The 16,825-nt window shown below is 43.7% G+C and overlaps 17 non-coding genes and 1 pseudogene across 17 annotated transcripts; all 18 read left to right on the top strand.

Moving 5' to 3' along the window:
• Positions 1–597: 597 nt before the first annotated feature.
• Positions 598–718, top strand: LOC142510738 (5S ribosomal RNA; annotated as a pseudogene).
• A 685-nt stretch (positions 719–1,403) lies between these two features.
• Positions 1,404–1,522, top strand: LOC142514137 (5S ribosomal RNA). The gene has a single exon (XR_012810046.1). It is a non-coding gene; the product is annotated as a 5S ribosomal RNA (ribosomal RNA).
• Positions 1,523–2,206: 684 nt separating this feature from the next.
• LOC142507241 (5S ribosomal RNA) lies at positions 2,207–2,325 on the top strand. Its single transcript, XR_012805502.1, has one exon. It is a non-coding gene; the product is annotated as a 5S ribosomal RNA (ribosomal RNA).
• A 680-nt stretch (positions 2,326–3,005) lies between these two features.
• LOC142510380 (5S ribosomal RNA) lies at positions 3,006–3,124 on the top strand. The gene has a single exon (XR_012808495.1). It is a non-coding gene; the product is annotated as a 5S ribosomal RNA (ribosomal RNA).
• A 713-nt stretch (positions 3,125–3,837) lies between these two features.
• On the top strand, positions 3,838–3,956 carry LOC142508532 (5S ribosomal RNA). Its single transcript, XR_012806741.1, has one exon. It is a non-coding gene; the product is annotated as a 5S ribosomal RNA (ribosomal RNA).
• A 684-nt stretch (positions 3,957–4,640) lies between these two features.
• On the top strand, positions 4,641–4,760 carry LOC142516998 (5S ribosomal RNA). Its single transcript, XR_012812762.1, has one exon. It is a non-coding gene; the product is annotated as a 5S ribosomal RNA (ribosomal RNA).
• A 683-nt stretch (positions 4,761–5,443) lies between these two features.
• LOC142508490 (5S ribosomal RNA) lies at positions 5,444–5,563 on the top strand. The gene has a single exon (XR_012806701.1). It is a non-coding gene; the product is annotated as a 5S ribosomal RNA (ribosomal RNA).
• A 682-nt stretch (positions 5,564–6,245) lies between these two features.
• Positions 6,246–6,363, top strand: LOC142515139 (5S ribosomal RNA). Its single transcript, XR_012810997.1, has one exon. It is a non-coding gene; the product is annotated as a 5S ribosomal RNA (ribosomal RNA).
• A 684-nt stretch (positions 6,364–7,047) lies between these two features.
• LOC142510495 (5S ribosomal RNA) lies at positions 7,048–7,166 on the top strand. Its single transcript, XR_012808604.1, has one exon. It is a non-coding gene; the product is annotated as a 5S ribosomal RNA (ribosomal RNA).
• Positions 7,167–7,788: 622 nt separating this feature from the next.
• Positions 7,789–7,907, top strand: LOC142509236 (5S ribosomal RNA). The gene has a single exon (XR_012807420.1). It is a non-coding gene; the product is annotated as a 5S ribosomal RNA (ribosomal RNA).
• A 1,460-nt stretch (positions 7,908–9,367) lies between these two features.
• LOC142507191 (5S ribosomal RNA) lies at positions 9,368–9,486 on the top strand. Its single transcript, XR_012805453.1, has one exon. It is a non-coding gene; the product is annotated as a 5S ribosomal RNA (ribosomal RNA).
• A 683-nt stretch (positions 9,487–10,169) lies between these two features.
• Positions 10,170–10,287, top strand: LOC142509811 (5S ribosomal RNA). The gene has a single exon (XR_012807961.1). It is a non-coding gene; the product is annotated as a 5S ribosomal RNA (ribosomal RNA).
• A 668-nt stretch (positions 10,288–10,955) lies between these two features.
• On the top strand, positions 10,956–11,074 carry LOC142507545 (5S ribosomal RNA). The gene has a single exon (XR_012805800.1). It is a non-coding gene; the product is annotated as a 5S ribosomal RNA (ribosomal RNA).
• A 683-nt stretch (positions 11,075–11,757) lies between these two features.
• Positions 11,758–11,878, top strand: LOC142514391 (5S ribosomal RNA). Its single transcript, XR_012810285.1, has one exon. It is a non-coding gene; the product is annotated as a 5S ribosomal RNA (ribosomal RNA).
• A 683-nt stretch (positions 11,879–12,561) lies between these two features.
• LOC142515628 (5S ribosomal RNA) lies at positions 12,562–12,680 on the top strand. The gene has a single exon (XR_012811463.1). It is a non-coding gene; the product is annotated as a 5S ribosomal RNA (ribosomal RNA).
• A 1,057-nt stretch (positions 12,681–13,737) lies between these two features.
• On the top strand, positions 13,738–13,858 carry LOC142509867 (5S ribosomal RNA). Its single transcript, XR_012808015.1, has one exon. It is a non-coding gene; the product is annotated as a 5S ribosomal RNA (ribosomal RNA).
• A 1,056-nt stretch (positions 13,859–14,914) lies between these two features.
• Positions 14,915–15,032, top strand: LOC142514086 (5S ribosomal RNA). The gene has a single exon (XR_012809997.1). It is a non-coding gene; the product is annotated as a 5S ribosomal RNA (ribosomal RNA).
• A 1,175-nt stretch (positions 15,033–16,207) lies between these two features.
• Positions 16,208–16,328, top strand: LOC142514390 (5S ribosomal RNA). The gene has a single exon (XR_012810284.1). It is a non-coding gene; the product is annotated as a 5S ribosomal RNA (ribosomal RNA).
• Positions 16,329–16,825: the final 497 nt, after the last annotated feature.

The raw sequence follows: 16,825 nt of genomic DNA, 5'->3' as shown, positions 1-16,825 counted from the left end.
AGACATGTGAAATGAAATAGCTCGGGCACTGCCGGATTTGGACAAAATTGTAGGCTAATTTGATTGTAAACGGGCAAACGGACGAGACTCATTACTACGCAATGAGCTGACGAGATTTAAGCCGAATTCCTTCTCTAAGACCCTTAATTTACGATTTAACGCTTCTGTTAAGCTTTCGTTTCCTCGAGAAATCCGCTTAGGAAGTTCGAAATCGATCTCGGTTCCATTTTATTGTATCCCAGGCATACTAATAGCTTTACATTCGTTATTTCCTTCTTCTTATTTTTTATTCTATTTTCTGGGAACATTTATCGATTTTTGTTGTCGTGAGCCGGTTCTGTGAGGAAGGGTATGACACAGATTACTCCAAAGACGGTTATCTCATTAAAAACAATTATTTCGACTGTTTTATCCATAATTTACGTAAACGGTCGCGACACGAGGTCTTCCAGGGAGGTCACCCATCCTACCTTTGCCATCGCGCCAGAACGCTTAACTTCATGGTTATGACTGGGCCAGAGCAGTGCCGCGTGTTGTCCATCGCCGCCTGCTCCACACGTACTCGAGGGATATAAGAATAAACATCCCACTCTTGTTTGGTGCGATCATACCAGCAATAATGCATCGGATCCTATCAGAACTCCGAAGTTAAGCGTGTTTGGGCGAAAGCGCAGTACTAGGATGGGTGACCCCCTGGGAAGTCCTCGTGTTGCACCCTTTTTCGTGTTTTTCTATTTTTGATTACTTGTTGACAGAGGATTTTCGGCTCAAATCATCTGAATCTCGATCGGGACCGGATAAGACATGTGAAATAAAAGTAGCTCGGGCACTGCCGGATTTGGACAAAATTGTAGGCTAATTTGATTGTAAACGGGCAAACGGACGAGACTAATTACTATGCAATTAGCTGACGAGATTTTAGCCGAATTCCTTCTCTAAGACCCTCTAATTTGCGATTTACCGCTTCTGTTAAGCTTTTGTTTCCTCGAGAAATCCGCTTAGGAAGTTCGAAATTCGATTCTGGTTCCATTTTATCGTATCCCAGGCATAATAATAGCTTTACATTCGTTATTTCCTTCTTCTTATTTTTTTTTTCTATTTTCCGGGAACAATTATCGATTTTTGTTGTCGTGAACCGGTTTTGTGTGGAAGGCTATGACGCAGATTACTCCGGAGACAGTTAACTAATTCAAAACAATTATTTCGACTGTTTTATCCATAATTTACGTAAACGGTCGCGACACGAGGTCTTCCCAGGGAGGTCACCCATCCTACCTCTGCCATCGCGCCAGAACGCTTAACTTCATGGTTATGATTGGGCGAGAGCTGTGCCGCGTGTTGTCCATCGCCGCCCACTCCACACGTACTCGAGGGATATAAGAATAAACATCCCACACATTGTCGGGTGCGATCATACCAGCACTAATGCAACAGATCCCATCAGAACTCTGAAGTTAAGCGTGCTTGGGCGAGAGCAGTACTAGGATGGGTGACTCCCCGGGAAGTCCTCGTGTTGCACCCCTTTTCGTGTTTTTCTATTTTTGATTACTTGTTGACAGACGATTTTCGGCTCAAATCATCTGAATCTCGATCGGGACCGGATAAGACATGTGAAATGAAAGTAACTCGGGCACTGCCGGATTTGGACAAAATTGTAGGCTAATTTGATTATAAACGGGCAAACGGACGAGACTCATTACTACGCAATGAGCTGACGAGATTTAAGCCGAATTCCTTCTCTAAGACCCTCTAATTTGCGATTTAACGCTTCTGTTAAACTTTCGCTTCCTCGAGAAATCCGCTTAGGAAGTTCGAAATTCGATCCCGGTTCCATTTTATCGTATCTCAGGCATAATAATAGCTTTACATTCGTTATTTCCTTCTTCTTATTTTTTTTTCTATTTTCTGGGAACATTTATCGATTTTTGTTGTCGTGAGCCGGTTCTGTGCGGAAGGGTATTACGCAGATTACTCCAGAGACTCTTAACTCATTTAAAACAATTATTTCGACTGTTTTATCCATAATTTACGTAAACGATCGCGACACGAGGTCTTCCCAGGGAGGTCACCCATCCTAGCTCTGCCATCGCGCCAGAACGCTTAACTTCATGGTTATGATTGGGCGAGAGCAGTGCCGCGTGTTGTCCATCGCCGCCCGCTCCACACGTACTCAAGGGATATAAGAATAAACATCCCACTCATTGTTGGGTGCGATCATACCAGCACTAATGCACCAGATTTCATCAGAACTCCGAAGTTAAGTGTGCTTGTGCGAGAGCAGTACTAGGATGGGTGACCCCCTGGGAATTCCTTGTGTTGCACCTTTTTTCGTGTTTTTCTATTTTTGATTATTTGTTGACAGACGATTTTCGGATCAAATCATCTGAATCTCGATCGGGACCAGATAAAACTTGTGAAATGAAAGTAGCTCGGGCATTGCCGGATTTGGACAAAATTGTAGGCTAATTTGATTGTAAACGGGCAAACGGACGAGACTCATTACTACGCAATGAGTTGACGAGATTTTAGCCGAATTCATTCTCTAAGACCCTCTAATTTGCGATTTAACGCTTCTTTAAGGTTTCGTTTCCTCGAGAAATCCTCTTAGGAAGTTCGAAATTCGATTCCGGTTCCATTTTATCGTATTCCAGGCATAATAATAGCTTTACATTCGTTATTTCCTTCTTCTTATTTTTTTCTATTTTCTGGAAACATTTATCGATTTTTGTTGTCGTGAGCCGGTTCTGTGCGGAAGGGTATGACGCAGATTACTTCGGAGACGATTAAATCATTAAAAACAATTATTTTGACTTTTTTAACCATAATTTACGTAACCGGTCGCGACACGAGGTCTTCCCAGGGAGGTCACCCATCCTCGCTCGGCCATCGCGCCAGAACGCTTAACTTCATGGTTATGATTGGGCGAGAGCAGTGCCGCGTGTTGTCCATCGCCGCCCGCTCCACACGTACTCGAGGGATATAAGAATAAACATCCCACTCTTGTTCGATGCGATCGTACCAGCAATAATGCATCGGATCCCATCAGAACTCCGAAGTTAAGCGTGTTTGGGCGAGAGCAGTACTAGGATCGGTGACCCCCTGGGAAGTCCTCGTGTTGCACCCCTTTTCGTGTTTTTCTATTTTTGATTATTTGTTGACAGACGATTTTCTGCTCAAATCATCTCAATCTCGATCGGGACCGGATAAGACATGTGAAATGAAAGTAGCTCGGGAACTGCCGGATTTGGACAAAATTGTAGGCTAATTTGATTGTAAACGGGCAAACGGACGAGACTCATAACTACGCAATGAGCTGACGAGATTTTAGCCGAATTCCTTCTCTAAGACCCTCTAATTTGCGATTTGACGCTTCTGTTAAGCTTTCGTTTCCTCGAGAAATCCGCTTAGGAAGTTCGAAATTCGATCCCGGTTCTATTTTATCGTATCCCAGGCATAATAATAGCTTTACATTCGTTATTTCCTTCTTCTTATTTTTTTTTCTATTTTCTGGGAACATTTATCGATTTTTGTTGTCGTGAGCCGGTTCTGTGCGGAAGGGTATGACGCAGATTACTCCGAAGACGGTTAACTCATTAAAAACAATTATTTCGACTGTTTTATCCATAATTTACGTAAACGGTCGCGACACGAGGTCTTCCAGGGGAGGTCACCCATCCTACCTCTGCCATCGCGCCAGAACGCTTAACTTCATGGTTATGATTGGGCGAGAGCAGTGCCGCGTGTTGTCCATCGCCGCCCGCTCCACACGTACTCGAGGGATATAAGAATAAACATCCGTACTCGAGGGATATAAGAATAAACATCCCACTCATTGTTGGGTGCGATCATACCAGCACTAATGCACCGGATTCCATAAGAACTCCGAAGTTAAACGTGCTTGTGCGAGAGCAGTACTAGGATGGGTGACCCCCTGGGAATTCCTTGTGTTTCACCTTTTTTCGTGTTTTTCTATTTTTGATTATTTGTTGACAGACGATTTTCGGCTCAAATCATCTGAATCTCGATCGGGACCGGATAAGACATGTGAAATGAAAGTAGCTCGGGCATTGCCGGATTTGGACAAAATTGTAGGCTAATTTGATTGTAAACGGGCAAACGGACGAGACTCATTACTACGCAATGAGTTGACGAGATTTTAGCCGAATTCATTCTCTAAGACCCTCTAATTTGCGATTTAACGCTTCTTTTAAGGTTTCGTTTCCTCGAGAAATCCTCTTAGGAAGTTCGAAATTCGATTCCGGTTCCATTTTATCGTATCCCAGGCATAATAATAGCTTTACATTCGTTATTTTCTTCTTCTTATTTTTTTTTCGATTTTCTGGGAACAATTATCGATTTTTGTTGTCGTGAACCGGTTCTGTGCGGAAGGATATGACGCAGATTACTCCGGAGACAGTTAACTAATTAAAAACAATTATTTCGACTGTTTTATCCATAATTTACGTAAACGGTCGCGACACGAGGTCTTTCCAGGGAGGTCACCCATCCTACCTCTGCCATCACGCCAAAACGCTTAACTTCATGGTTATGATTGGGCGAGAGCAGTGCCGCGTGTTGTCCATCGCCGCCCACTCCACACGTACTCGAGGGATATAAGAATAAACATCCCACGCAATGTCGGGTGCGATCATACCAGCACTAATGCACCGGATCCCATCAGAACTCCGAAGTTAAGCGTGCTTGGGCGAGAGCAGTACTAGGATGGCACCACCCACTGGGAAGTCCTCGTGTTGCACCCTTTTCGTGTTTTTCTATTTTTGATTACTTGTTGACAGACGATTTTCGGCTCAAATCATCTGAATCTCGATCGGGACCAGATAAGACATGTGAAATGAAACTAGCTCGGGCACTGCCGGATTTGGACAAAATTGTAGGCTAATTTGATTGTAAACGAGCAAACGGACGAGACTCATTACTACGCAATGAGCCGACGAGATTTAAGCCGAATTCCTTCTCTAAGACCCTCTAATTTGCGATTTAACTCTTCTGTTAAGCTTTCGTTTCCTCGAGAAATCCGCTTAGGAAGTTCGAAATTCGATCCCGCTTCCATTTTATCGTATCCCAGGCATCATAATAGCTTTACATTCGTTATTTCCTTCTTCTTATTTTTTTTTCTATTTTCTAGGAACATTTATCAATTTTTGTTGTCGTGAGCCGGTTCTGTGCGGAAGGGTATGACACAGATTACTCCGAAGACGGTTAACTCATTAAAAACAATTATTTCGACTGTTTTATCCATAATTTACGTAAACGGTCGCGACACGAGGTCTTCCCAGAGAGGTCACCCATCCTAGCTCTGCTATCGCGCCAAAACGCTTAACTTCATGGTTATGATTGGACGAGAGCAGTGCCGCGTGTTGTCCATCGCCGCCCACTCCACACGTACTCGAGGGATATAAGAATAAACATCCCACGCAATGTCGGGTGCGATCATACCAGCACTAATGCACCGGATCCCATCAGAACTCCGAAGTTAAGCGTGCTTGGGCGAGAGCAGTACTAGGATAGTTCCACCCACTGGGAAGTCCTCGTGTTGCACGCTTTTCGTGTTTTTCTATTTTTGATTACTTGTTGGCAGACGATTTTCGGCTCAAATCATCTGAATCTCGATCGGGACCAGATAAGACATGTGAAATGAAACTAGCTCGGGCACTGCCGGATTTGGACAAAATTGTAGGCTAATTTGATTGTAAACGAGCAAACGGACGAGACTCATTACTACCCAATGAGCTGACGAGATTTAAGCCGAATTCCTTCTCTAAGACCCTCTAATTTGCGATTTAACGCTTCTGTTAGGCTTTCGTTTCCTCGAGAAATCCGCTTAGGAAGTTCGAAATTCGATCCCGGTTCCATTTTATCATATCCCAGGCATAATAATAGCTTTACATTCGTTATTTCCTTCTTCTTATTTTTTTTCTATTTTCTGGGAACATTTATCGATTTTTGTTGTCGTGAGCCGGTTCTGTGCGGAAGGGTATGACGCAGATTACTCCGGAGACGGTTAACTCATTTAAAACAATTATTTCGACTGTTTTATCCATAATTTACGTAAACGATCGCGACACGAGGTCTTCCCAGGGAGGTCACCCATCCTAGCTCTGCCATCGCGCCAGAAAGCTTAACTTCATGGTTATGATTGGGCGAGAGCAGTGCCGCGTGTTGTCCATCGCCGCCCGCTCCACACGTATTAGAGGGATATAAGAATAAACATCCCACTCAATGTCGGGTGCGATCATACCAGCACTAATGCACCGGATCCCATCAGAACTCCGGAGTTAAGCGTGCTTGGGCGAGAGCAGTACTAGGATGGGTGACCCCCTGGAATTCCTTGTGTTGCACCCCTTTTCGTGTTTTTCTATTTTTGATTATTTGTTGACAGACGATTTTCGGCTCAAATCATCTGAATCTCGATCGGGACCGGATAAGACATGTGAAATGAAAGTAGCTCGGGCACTGCCGGATTTGGACAAAATTGTAGGCTAATTTGATTGTAAACGGGCAAACGGACGAGACTCATTACTACGCAATGAGCTGACGAGATTTTAGACGAATTCCTTCTCTAAGACCCTCTAATTTGCGATTTACCGCTTCTGTTAGGCTTTCGTTTCCTCGAGAAATCCGCTTAGGAAGTTCGAAATTCGATCCCGGTTCCATTTTATCATATCCCAGGCATAATAATAGCTTTACATTCGTTATTTCCTTCTTCTTATTTTTTTTTCTATTTTCTGGGAACATTTATCGATTTTTGTTGTCGTGAGCCGGTTCTGTGCGGAAGGGTATGACGCAGATTACTCCGGAGACGGTTAACTCATTAAAAACAATTATTTCGACTGTTTTATCCATAATTTACGTAAACGGTCGCGACACGAGGTCTTTCCAGGGAGGTCACCCATCCTACCTCTGCCATCGCGCCAGAACGCTTAACAGCATGGTTATGATTGGGCGAGAGCAGTGCCGCGTTTTGTCCATCGCCGCCCACTCCACACGTACTCGAGGGATATAACAATAAACATCCCACACAATGTCGGGTGCGATCATACCAGCACTAATGCACCGGATCCTATCAGAACTCCGATGTTGAGCGTGCTTGGTCCAGAGCGGTACTAGGATGGGTGACCCCCTGGGAAGTCCTCGTGTTGCACTTTTTTTCGTGTTTTTCTATTTTTGATTACTTGTTGACAGACGATTTTCGGCTCAAATCATCTGAATCTCGATCGGGACCAGATAAGACATGTGAAATGAAAGTAGCTCGGGCACTGCCGGATTTGGACAAAATTGTAGGCTAATTTGATTGTAAACGGGCAAACGGACGAGACTCATTACTACGCTATGAGTTGACGAGATTTTAGCCGAATTCCTTCTCTAAAAACCTCTAATTTGCGATTTAACGCTTCTGTTAAGCTTTCGTTTCCTCGAGAAATCCGCTTAGGAAGTTCGAAATTCGATTCCGGTTCCATTTTATCGTATCCCAGGCATAATAATAGCTTTACATTCGTTATTTTCTTCTTCTTATTTTTTTTTCGATTTTCTGGGAACATTTATCGATTTTTGTTGTCGTGAGCCGGTTCTGTGCGAAAGGGCATGACGCAGATTATTCCGGAGACGGTTAACTCATTAAAAACAATTATTTCGACTGTTTTATCCATAATTTGCGTAAACGGTCGCGACACGAGGTCTTCCCAGGGAGGTCACCCATCCTACCTCGTCCATCGCTGCCCGCTCCACACGTACTCGAGGGATATAAAAATAAACATCCCACTCAATGTCGGGTGGAATCATACCAGCACAAATGCACCGGATCCAATCAGAATTCCGAAGTTAAGCATGCTTGGGCGAGAGCAGAACTAGGATGGGTGACCTCCTGGGAAGTTCTCGTGTTGCACTCCTTTTCGTGTTTTTCTATTTTTTATTACTTGTTGACAGACGATTTTCGGCTCAAATCATCTGAATCTCGATCGGGACCAGATAAGACATGTGAAATGAAAGTAGCTCGGGCACTGCCGGATTTGGACAAAATTGTAAGCTAATTTGATTGTAAATGGGCAAACGGACGAGACTCATTACTACGCAATGAGTTGACGAGATTTTAGCTGAATTCCTTCTCTAAGACCCTCTAATTTGCGATTTAACGCTTCTGTTAAGCTTTCGTTTCCTCGAGAAATCCGCTTAGGAAGTTCGAAATTCGATTCTGGTTCCATTTTATCGTATCCCAGGCATAATAACAGCTTTACATTCGTTATTTCCTTCTTCTTATTTTTTTTTCTATTTTCTGGGAACATTTATCGATTTTTGTTGTCGTGAGCCGGTTCTGTGCGGAAGGGTATGACGCAGATTACTTCGGAGACGGTTAACTCATTAAAAACAATTATTTCGACTTTTTTAAACATAATTTACGTAACCGGTCGCGACACGAGGTCTTCCCAGGGAGGTCACCCATCCTCGCTCTGCCATCGCGCCAGAACGCTTAACTTCATGGTTATGATTGGGCGAGAGCAGTGCCGCGTGTTGTCCATCGCCGCCCGCTCCACACGTTCTCGAGGGATATAAGAATTAACATCCCATTCAATGTTAGGTGCGATCATACCAGCAATAATGCATCGGATCCCATCAAAACTCCGAAGTTAAGGATGTGTGACCCCCTGGGAAGACCTCGTGTTGCACCCTTTTCGTGTTTTTCTATTTTTGATTACTTGTTGACAGACGATTTTCGGCTCAAATCATCTGAATCTCGATCGGGACCGGATAAGACATGTGAAATGAAAGTAGCTCGGGCACTGCCGGATTTAGACAAAATTGTAGGCTAATTTGATTGTAAACGGGCAAACGGACGAGACTCATTACTACGCAATGAGCTGACGAGATTTTAGCCGAATTCCTTCTCTAAGACCCTCTAATTTGCGATTTACCGCTTCTGTTAAGCTTTCGTTTCCTCGAGAAATCCGCTTAGGAAGTTCGAAATTCGATTCTGGTTTCATTTTATCGTATCTCAGGCATAACAATAGCTTTACATTCGTTATTTCCTTCTTTTTATTTTTTTTCTATTTTCTGTGAACAATTATCGATTTTTGTTGTCGTGAACCGGTTCTGTGCGGAAGGATATGACGCAGATTACTCCGGAGACGGTTAACTCATTAAAAACAATTATTTCGACTGTTTTATCCATAATTTACGTAAACGGTCGCGACACGAGGTCTTCCCAGGGAGATCACCCATCCTACCTCTGCCATCGCGTCAGAACGCTTAACAGCATGGTTATGATTGGGCGAGAGCAGTTCCGCTTGTCGTCCATCGCTGCCCACTCCACACGTACTCGAGGGATATAAAAATAAACATCCCACTCAATGTCGGGTGCGATCATACCAGCACTAATGCACCGGATCCCATCAGAACTCCGAAGTTAAGCGTGCTAGGGCGAGAGCAGTACTAGGATGGGTGACCCCCTGAGAAGTCCTCGTGTTGCACCCTTTTTCGTGTTTTTCTATTTTTGATTACTTTTTGACAGACGATTTTCGGCTCAAATCATCTGAATCTCGATCGGGACCAGATAAGACATGTGAAATGAAAGTAGCTCGGGCACAGCCGGATTTGGACAAAATTGTAGGCTAATTTGATTGTAAACGGGCAAACGGACGAGACTCATTACTACGCAATGAGTTGACGAGATTTTAGCCGAATTCCTTCTCTAAGACCCTCTAATTTGCGATTTAACGCTTCTGTTAAGCTTTCGTTTCCTCGAGAAATCCGCTTAGGAAGTTCGAAATTTGATTCAGGTTCCATTTTATCGTATCCCAGGCATAATAATAGCTTTACATTCGTTATTTTCTTCTTCTTATTTTTTTTTCGATTTTCTGGGAACATTTATCGATTTTTGTTGTCGTGAGCCGGTTCTGTGCGGAAGGGCATGACGCAGATTACTCCGAAGACGGTTAACTCATTAAAAACAATTATTTCGACTGTTTTATCCATAATTTACGTAAACGGTCGCGACACGAGGTTTTCCCAGGGAGGTCACCCATCCTACCTCTGCCATCGCGCCAGAACGCTTAACTTCATGGTTATGATTGGGCCAGAGCAGTGCCGCGTGTTGTCCATCGCCGCCCGCTCCACACGTACTCGAGGGATATAAGAATAAACATCCCACTCCTGTTGGGTGCGATCATACCAGCAATAATGCATCGGATCCCATCAGAACTCCGAAGTTAAGCGCTCTTAGGCGAGAGCAGTACTAGGATGGGTGACCCCTGGGAAGTCCTCGTGTTGCACCCTTTTTCGTGTTTTTCTATTTTTGATTACTTGTTGACAGACGATTTTCGGCTCAAATCATCTTAATCTCGATCAAGACCGGATAAGACATGTGAAATGAAAGTAGCTCGGGCACTGCCGGATTTGGACAAAATTGTAGGCTAATTTGATTGTAAACGAGCAAACGGACGAGACTCATTACTACGCAATGAGCTGACGAGATTTAAGCCGAATTCCTTCTCTAAGACCCTCTAATTTGCGATTTAACGTTTCTGTTAAGCTTTCGTTTCCTCGAGAAATCCGCTTAGGAAGTTCGAAATTCGATCCCGGTTCCATTTTATCGTATCCCAGGCATAATAATAGCTTTACATTCGTTATTTCTTTCTTCTTATTTTTTTTCTATTTTCTGGGAACATTTATCGATTTTTGTTGTCGTGAGCTGGTTCTCTGCGGAAGGGTATGACGCAGATTACTCCGGAGACGGTTAACTCATTAAAAACAATTATTTCGACTGTTTTATCCATAATTTACGTAAACGGTCGCGACACGAGGTCATCCCAGGGAGGTCACCCATCGCGCCAGAACGCTTAACTTCGTGGTTATGATTGGGCGAGAGCAGTGCCGCGTGTTGTCCATCGCCGCCCGCTCCACACGTACTCGAGGGATATAAGAATAAACATCCCACTCCTGTTGGGTGCGATCATACCAACAATAATGCATCGGATCCCATTTGAACTCCGAAGTTAAGCATGCTTAGGCGAGAGCAGTACTAGGATGGGTGACCCCCTGGGAAGTCCTCGTGTTGCATCCTTTTTCGTGTTTTTCTATTTTTGATTACTTGTTGACAGACGATTTTCAGCTCAAATCATCTGAATCTCGATCGGGACCGGATAAGACATGTGAAATGAAAGTAGCTCGGGCACTGCCGGATTTGGACAAAATTGTATGCTAATTTGATTGTAAACGGGCAAACGGACGAGACTCATTACTACGCAATGAGCTGACGAGATTTTAGCCGAATTCCTTCTCTAAGACCCTCTAATTTGCGATTTACCGCTTCTGTTAAGCTTTCGTTTCCTCGAGAAATCCGCTTAGAAAGTTTGAAATTCGATTCCGGTTCCATTTTATCGTATCCCAAGCATAATAATAGCTTTACATTCGTTATTTCCTTCTTCTTATTTTTTTTTCTATTTTCGGGGAAAATTTATTCATTTTTGTTGACGTGAGCCGGTTCTGTGTGGAAGGGTATGACGCAGATTACTCCGGAGACGGTCAACTCATTAAAAACAATATTTCGACTATTTTATCCATAATTTACGTAAACGGTCGCGACACGAGGTTTTCCCAGGGAGGTCACCCATCCTACCTCTGCCATCGCGCTAGAACGCTTAACTTCGTGGTTATGATTGGGCGAGAGCAGTGCCGCGTGTTGTCCATCGCCGCCCGCTCCACACGTACTCGAGGGATATAAGAATAAACATCCCACTCAATGTCGGGTGCGATCATACCAGCACTAATGCACCGGATCCCATCAGAACTCCGAAGTTAAGCGTGCTTGGGCGAAAGCGCAGTACTAGGATGGGTGACCCCCTGGGAAGTCCTCGTGTTGCACCCCTTTTCGTGTTTTTCTATTTTTGATTACTTGTTGACAGACGATTTTCGGCTCAAATCATCTGAATCTCGATCGGGACCAGATAAAACATGTGAAATGAAAGTAGCTCGGGCACTGCCGGATTTGGACAAAATTGTAGGCTAATTTGATTGTAAACGGGCAAGCGGACGAGACTCATTACTACGCAATGAGCTGACGAGATTTTAGCCGAATTTCTTCTCTAAGACCCACTAATTTGCGATTTACCACTTCTGTTAAGCTTTCGTTTCCTCGAGAAATCTGCTTAGGAAGTTTGAAATTCGATTTTGGTTCCATTTTATCGTATCCCAGGCATAATAACAGCTTTACATTCGTTATTTCCTTCTTCTTATTTTTTTTTCTATTTTCTGGGAACATTTATCGATTTTTGTTGTCGTGAGCCGGTTCTGTGCGGAAGGGTATGACGCAGAATACTCCGGAGACGGTTAACTCATTAAAAACAATAATTTCGACTGTTTTATCCATAATTTACGTAAACGGTCGCGGCACGAGGTCTTCCCGGGGAGGTCACCCATCCTACCTCTGCCATCGCGCTAGAACGCTTAACTTCGTGGTTATGATTGGGCGAGAGCAGTGCCGCGTGTTGTCAATCGCCGCCCGCTCCACACGTACTCGAGGAATATAAAATAAACATCCCACTCAATGTCGGATGCGATCATACCAGCACTAATGCACCGGATCCCATCAGAACTCCGAAGTTAAGCGTGCTTGGGCGAGAGCAGTACTAGGATGGGTGACACCCTGGAAAGTCCTCGTGTTGCACCCCTTTTCGTGTTTTTCTATTTTTGATTACTTGTTGACAGATGATTTTCGGCTCAAATCATCTGAATCTCGATCGGGACCAGATAAGACATGTGAAATGAAAGTAGCTCGAGCACTGCCGGATTTGGACAAAATTGTAGGCTAATTTGATTGTAAACGGGCAAACGGACGACACTCATTACTCCGCAAAGTGCTCGCGAGATTTTTGCTAAATTTCTTCTCTAAGACCCTCTAATTTGCGATTTACCGCTTCTGTTAATGTTCCGTTTCCTCGAGAAATCAGTTCAGGAAGTTCGAAATTCGATTCCGGATCCATTTTATCGTATCCCAGGAATAATAATAGCTTTACATTCTTGGAAGTCCTCGTGTTGCACCCCTTTTCGTGTTTTTCTATTTTTGATTACTTGTTGACAGACGATTTTCGGCTCAACTCATCTGAATCTCGATCGGGACCAGATAAAACATGTGAAATGAAAGTAGCTCGGGCACTGCCGGATTTGGACAAAATTGTAGGCTAATTTGATTGTAAACGGGCAAGCGGACGAGACTCATTACTACGCAATGAGCTGACGAGATTTTAGCCGAATTTTTTCTCTAAGACCCTCTAATTTGCGATTTACCGCTTCTGTTAAGCTTTCGTTTCCTCGAGAAATCCGCTTAGGAAGTTCGAAATTCGATTTCGGTTCCATTTTATCGTATCCCAGGCATAATAACAGCTTTACATTCGTTATTTCCTTCTTTTTATTTTTTTTTCTATTTTCTGGGAACATTTATCGATTTTTGTTGTCGTGAGCCGGTTCTGTGCGGAAGGGTATGACGCAGATTACTTCGGAGACGGTTAACTCATTAAAAACAATTATTTCGACTGTTATATCCATAATTTACGTAAACGGTTGCGACACGAGGTCTTCCCGGGGAGGTCACCCATCCTAGCTCTGCCATCGCGCCAGAACGCTTAACTTCGTGGTTATGATTGGGCGAGAGCAGTGCCGCGTATTGTCCATTGCCGCCCGCTCCACACGTACTCAAGGGATATAAGAATAAACATCCCACTCAATGTCGGGTGCGATTATACCAGCACTAATGCACAGGATCCCATCAGAACTCCGAAGTTAAGCGTGCTTGGGCGAAAGCGCAGTACTAGGATCGGTGACCACCTAGGAAGTCCTCGTGTTGCACCCCTTTTCGTGTTTTTCTATTTTTGATTACTTGTTGACGGACGATTTTCTGCTCAAATCATCTGAATCTCGATCGGGACCAAATAAGACATGTGAAATCACTGTAGCTCGGGTACTGCCTGATTTGGACAAAATTGTAGGCTAATTTTATTGTAAACGGGCAAACGGACGAGACTCATTACTCCGCAAAGTGCTCGCGAGATTTTAGCTAAATTTCTTCTCTAAGACCCTCTAATTTGCGATTTACCGCTTCTGTTAATGTTCCGTTTCCTCGAGAAATCAGTTCAGGAAGTTAGAAATTCGATTCCGGATCCATTTTATCGTATCTCAGGAATAATAATAGCTTTACATTCTTGGAAGTCCTCGTGTTGCACCCCTTTTCGTGTTTTTCTATTTTTGATTACTTTTTGACAGACGACTTTCGGCTCAAATCATCTGAATCTCGATCGGGACCAGATAATAATGTGAAATGAAAGTAGCTCGGGCACTGCCGGATTTGGACAAAATTGTAGGCTAATTTGATTGTAAACGGGCAAGCGGACGAGACTCATTACTACGCAATGAGCTGACGAGATTTTAGCCGAATTTCTTCTCTAAGACCCTCTAATTTGCGATTTACCGCTTCTGTTAAGCTTTCGTTTCCTCGAGAAATCCGCTTAGGAAATTCGAAATTCGATTTCGGTTCCATTTTATCGTATCCCAGGCATAATAACAGCTTTACATTCGTTATTTCCTTCTTCTTATTTTTTTTTCTATTTTCTGGGAACATTTATCGATTTTTGTTGTCGTGAGCCGGTTCTGTGCGGAAGGGTATGACGCAGATTACTCCGGAGACGGTTAACTCATTAAAAACAATAATTTCGACTGTTTTATCCATAATTTACGTAAACGATCGCGACACGAGGTCTTCCCAGGGTGGTCACCCATCCTAGCTCTGCCATCGCGCCAGAACGCTTAACTTCATGGTTATGATTGGGCGAGAGTAGTGCCGCGTGTTGTCCTTCGCCGCCCGCTCCACACGTACTCGAGGGATATAAGAATAAACATCCAACTCAATGTCGGGTGCAATCATACCAGCACTAATGCACCGGATCCCATCAGAACTCCGAAGTTAAGGTGCTTGGGCGAGAGCAGTACTAGGATGGGTTACCCCCTGGGAAGTCCTCGTATTGCACCCCTTTTCGTGTTTTTCTATTTTTGATTACTTGTTGACTGACGATTTTCGGCTCAAATCATTTGAATCTCGATCGGGACTAGATAAGACATGTGAAATCAACGTGGCTCGGGCACTGCCGGATTTGGACAAAATTGTAGGCTAATTTGATTGTAAACGGGCAAACGGACGAGACTCATTACTACGCAATGAGCTGACGAGATTTTAGCCGAATTCCTTCTCTAAGACCCTCTAATTTGCGATTTACCGCTTCTGTTCAGCTTTCGTTTCCTCGAGAAATCCGCCTAGGAAGTTCAAAATTCGATTCCGGTTCTATTTTATCGTAGCCCAGGCATAATAATAGCTTTACATTCGTTATTTCCTTCTTCTTATTTTTTTTTCTATTTTCTGGGAACATTTATCGATTTTTGTTGTCGTGAGCCGGTTCTGTGCGGAAGGGTATGACGCAGATTACTCCGGAGACAGTTAACTCATTAAAAACAATTATTTCGACTGTTTTATCCATAATTTACGTAAACGGTCGCGACACGAGGTCTTCCCAAGGTGGTCACCCATCCTTGCTCTGCCATCGCGCCAGAACGCTTAACTTCATGGTTATGATTGGGCGAGAGCAGTGCCGCGTGTTGTCCATCGCCGCCCTCTCCACACGTACTCGAGGGATATAAGAATAAACATCCCACTAGAGCTGACGAGATTTTAGCCGAATTTCTTCTCTAACACCCTCTAATTTGCGATTTACCGCTTCTGTTAAGCTTTCGTTTCCTCGAGAAATCCGCTTAGGAAGTTCGAAATTCGATTCCGGTTCCATTTTATAGTATCCCAGGCATAATAACAGCTTTACATTCGTTATTTCCTTCTTCTTATTTTTTTTTCTATTTTCTGGGAACATTTATTCATTTTTGTTGTCATGAGCCTGTTCTGTGTGGAAGGGTATGACGCAGATTACTCCGGAGAAGGTCAACTCATTAAAAACAATATTTCGACTGTTTTATCCATAATTTACGTAAACGGTCGCGACACGAGGTCTTCACAGGGAGGTCACCCATCCTAGCTCTGCCATCGCGCCAGAACGCTTAACTTCATGGTTATGATTGGGCGAGAGCAGTGCCGCGTGTTGTCCATCGCCGCCCGCTCCACACGTACTCGAGGGATATAAGAATAAACATCCCACTCAATGTCGGGTGCGATCATACCAGCACTAATGCACCGGATCCCATCAGAACTCCGAAGTTAAGCGTGCTTGGGCGAAAGCGCAGTACTAGGATGGGTGACCCCCTGGGAAGTCCTCGTGTTGCACCCCTTTTCGTGTTTTTCTATTTTTGATTACTTGTTGACAGACGATTTTTGGCTTAAATCATCTGAATCTCGATCGGGACCAGATAAGACATGTGAAATGAAAGTAGCTCAGGCACTGCCGGATTTGGACAAAATTGTAGGCTAATTTGATTGTAAACGGGCAAACGGACGAGATTCATTACTACGCAATGAGCTGACGAGATTTTAGCCGAATTCCTTCTCTAAGACCCTCGAATTTGCGATTTACCTCTTCTGTTAAGCTTTCGTTTCCTCGAGAAATCCGCTTAGGAAGCTCGAAATTCGATTCCGGTTCCATTTTATCGTATCCCAGGCATAATAATAGCTTTACATTCGTTATTTCCTTCTTCTTATTTTTTTTCTATTTTCTGGGAACATTTATCGATTTTTGTTGTCGTGAGCCGGTTCTGTGCGGAAGGGTATGACGCAGATTACTCCGGAGACGGTTAACTCATTAAAAACAATAATTTCGACTGTTTTATC

Source organism: Primulina tabacum, chromosome 10 (assembly GCF_025594145.1).
Source record: "Primulina tabacum isolate GXHZ01 chromosome 10, ASM2559414v2, whole genome shotgun sequence".
In the NCBI taxonomy this organism is placed as follows: domain Eukaryota; kingdom Viridiplantae; phylum Streptophyta; class Magnoliopsida; order Lamiales; family Gesneriaceae; genus Primulina; species Primulina tabacum.
The sequence above is the reverse complement of the archived record's forward strand: the minus strand, read 5'-3'. Positions and strand labels throughout refer to the sequence as shown.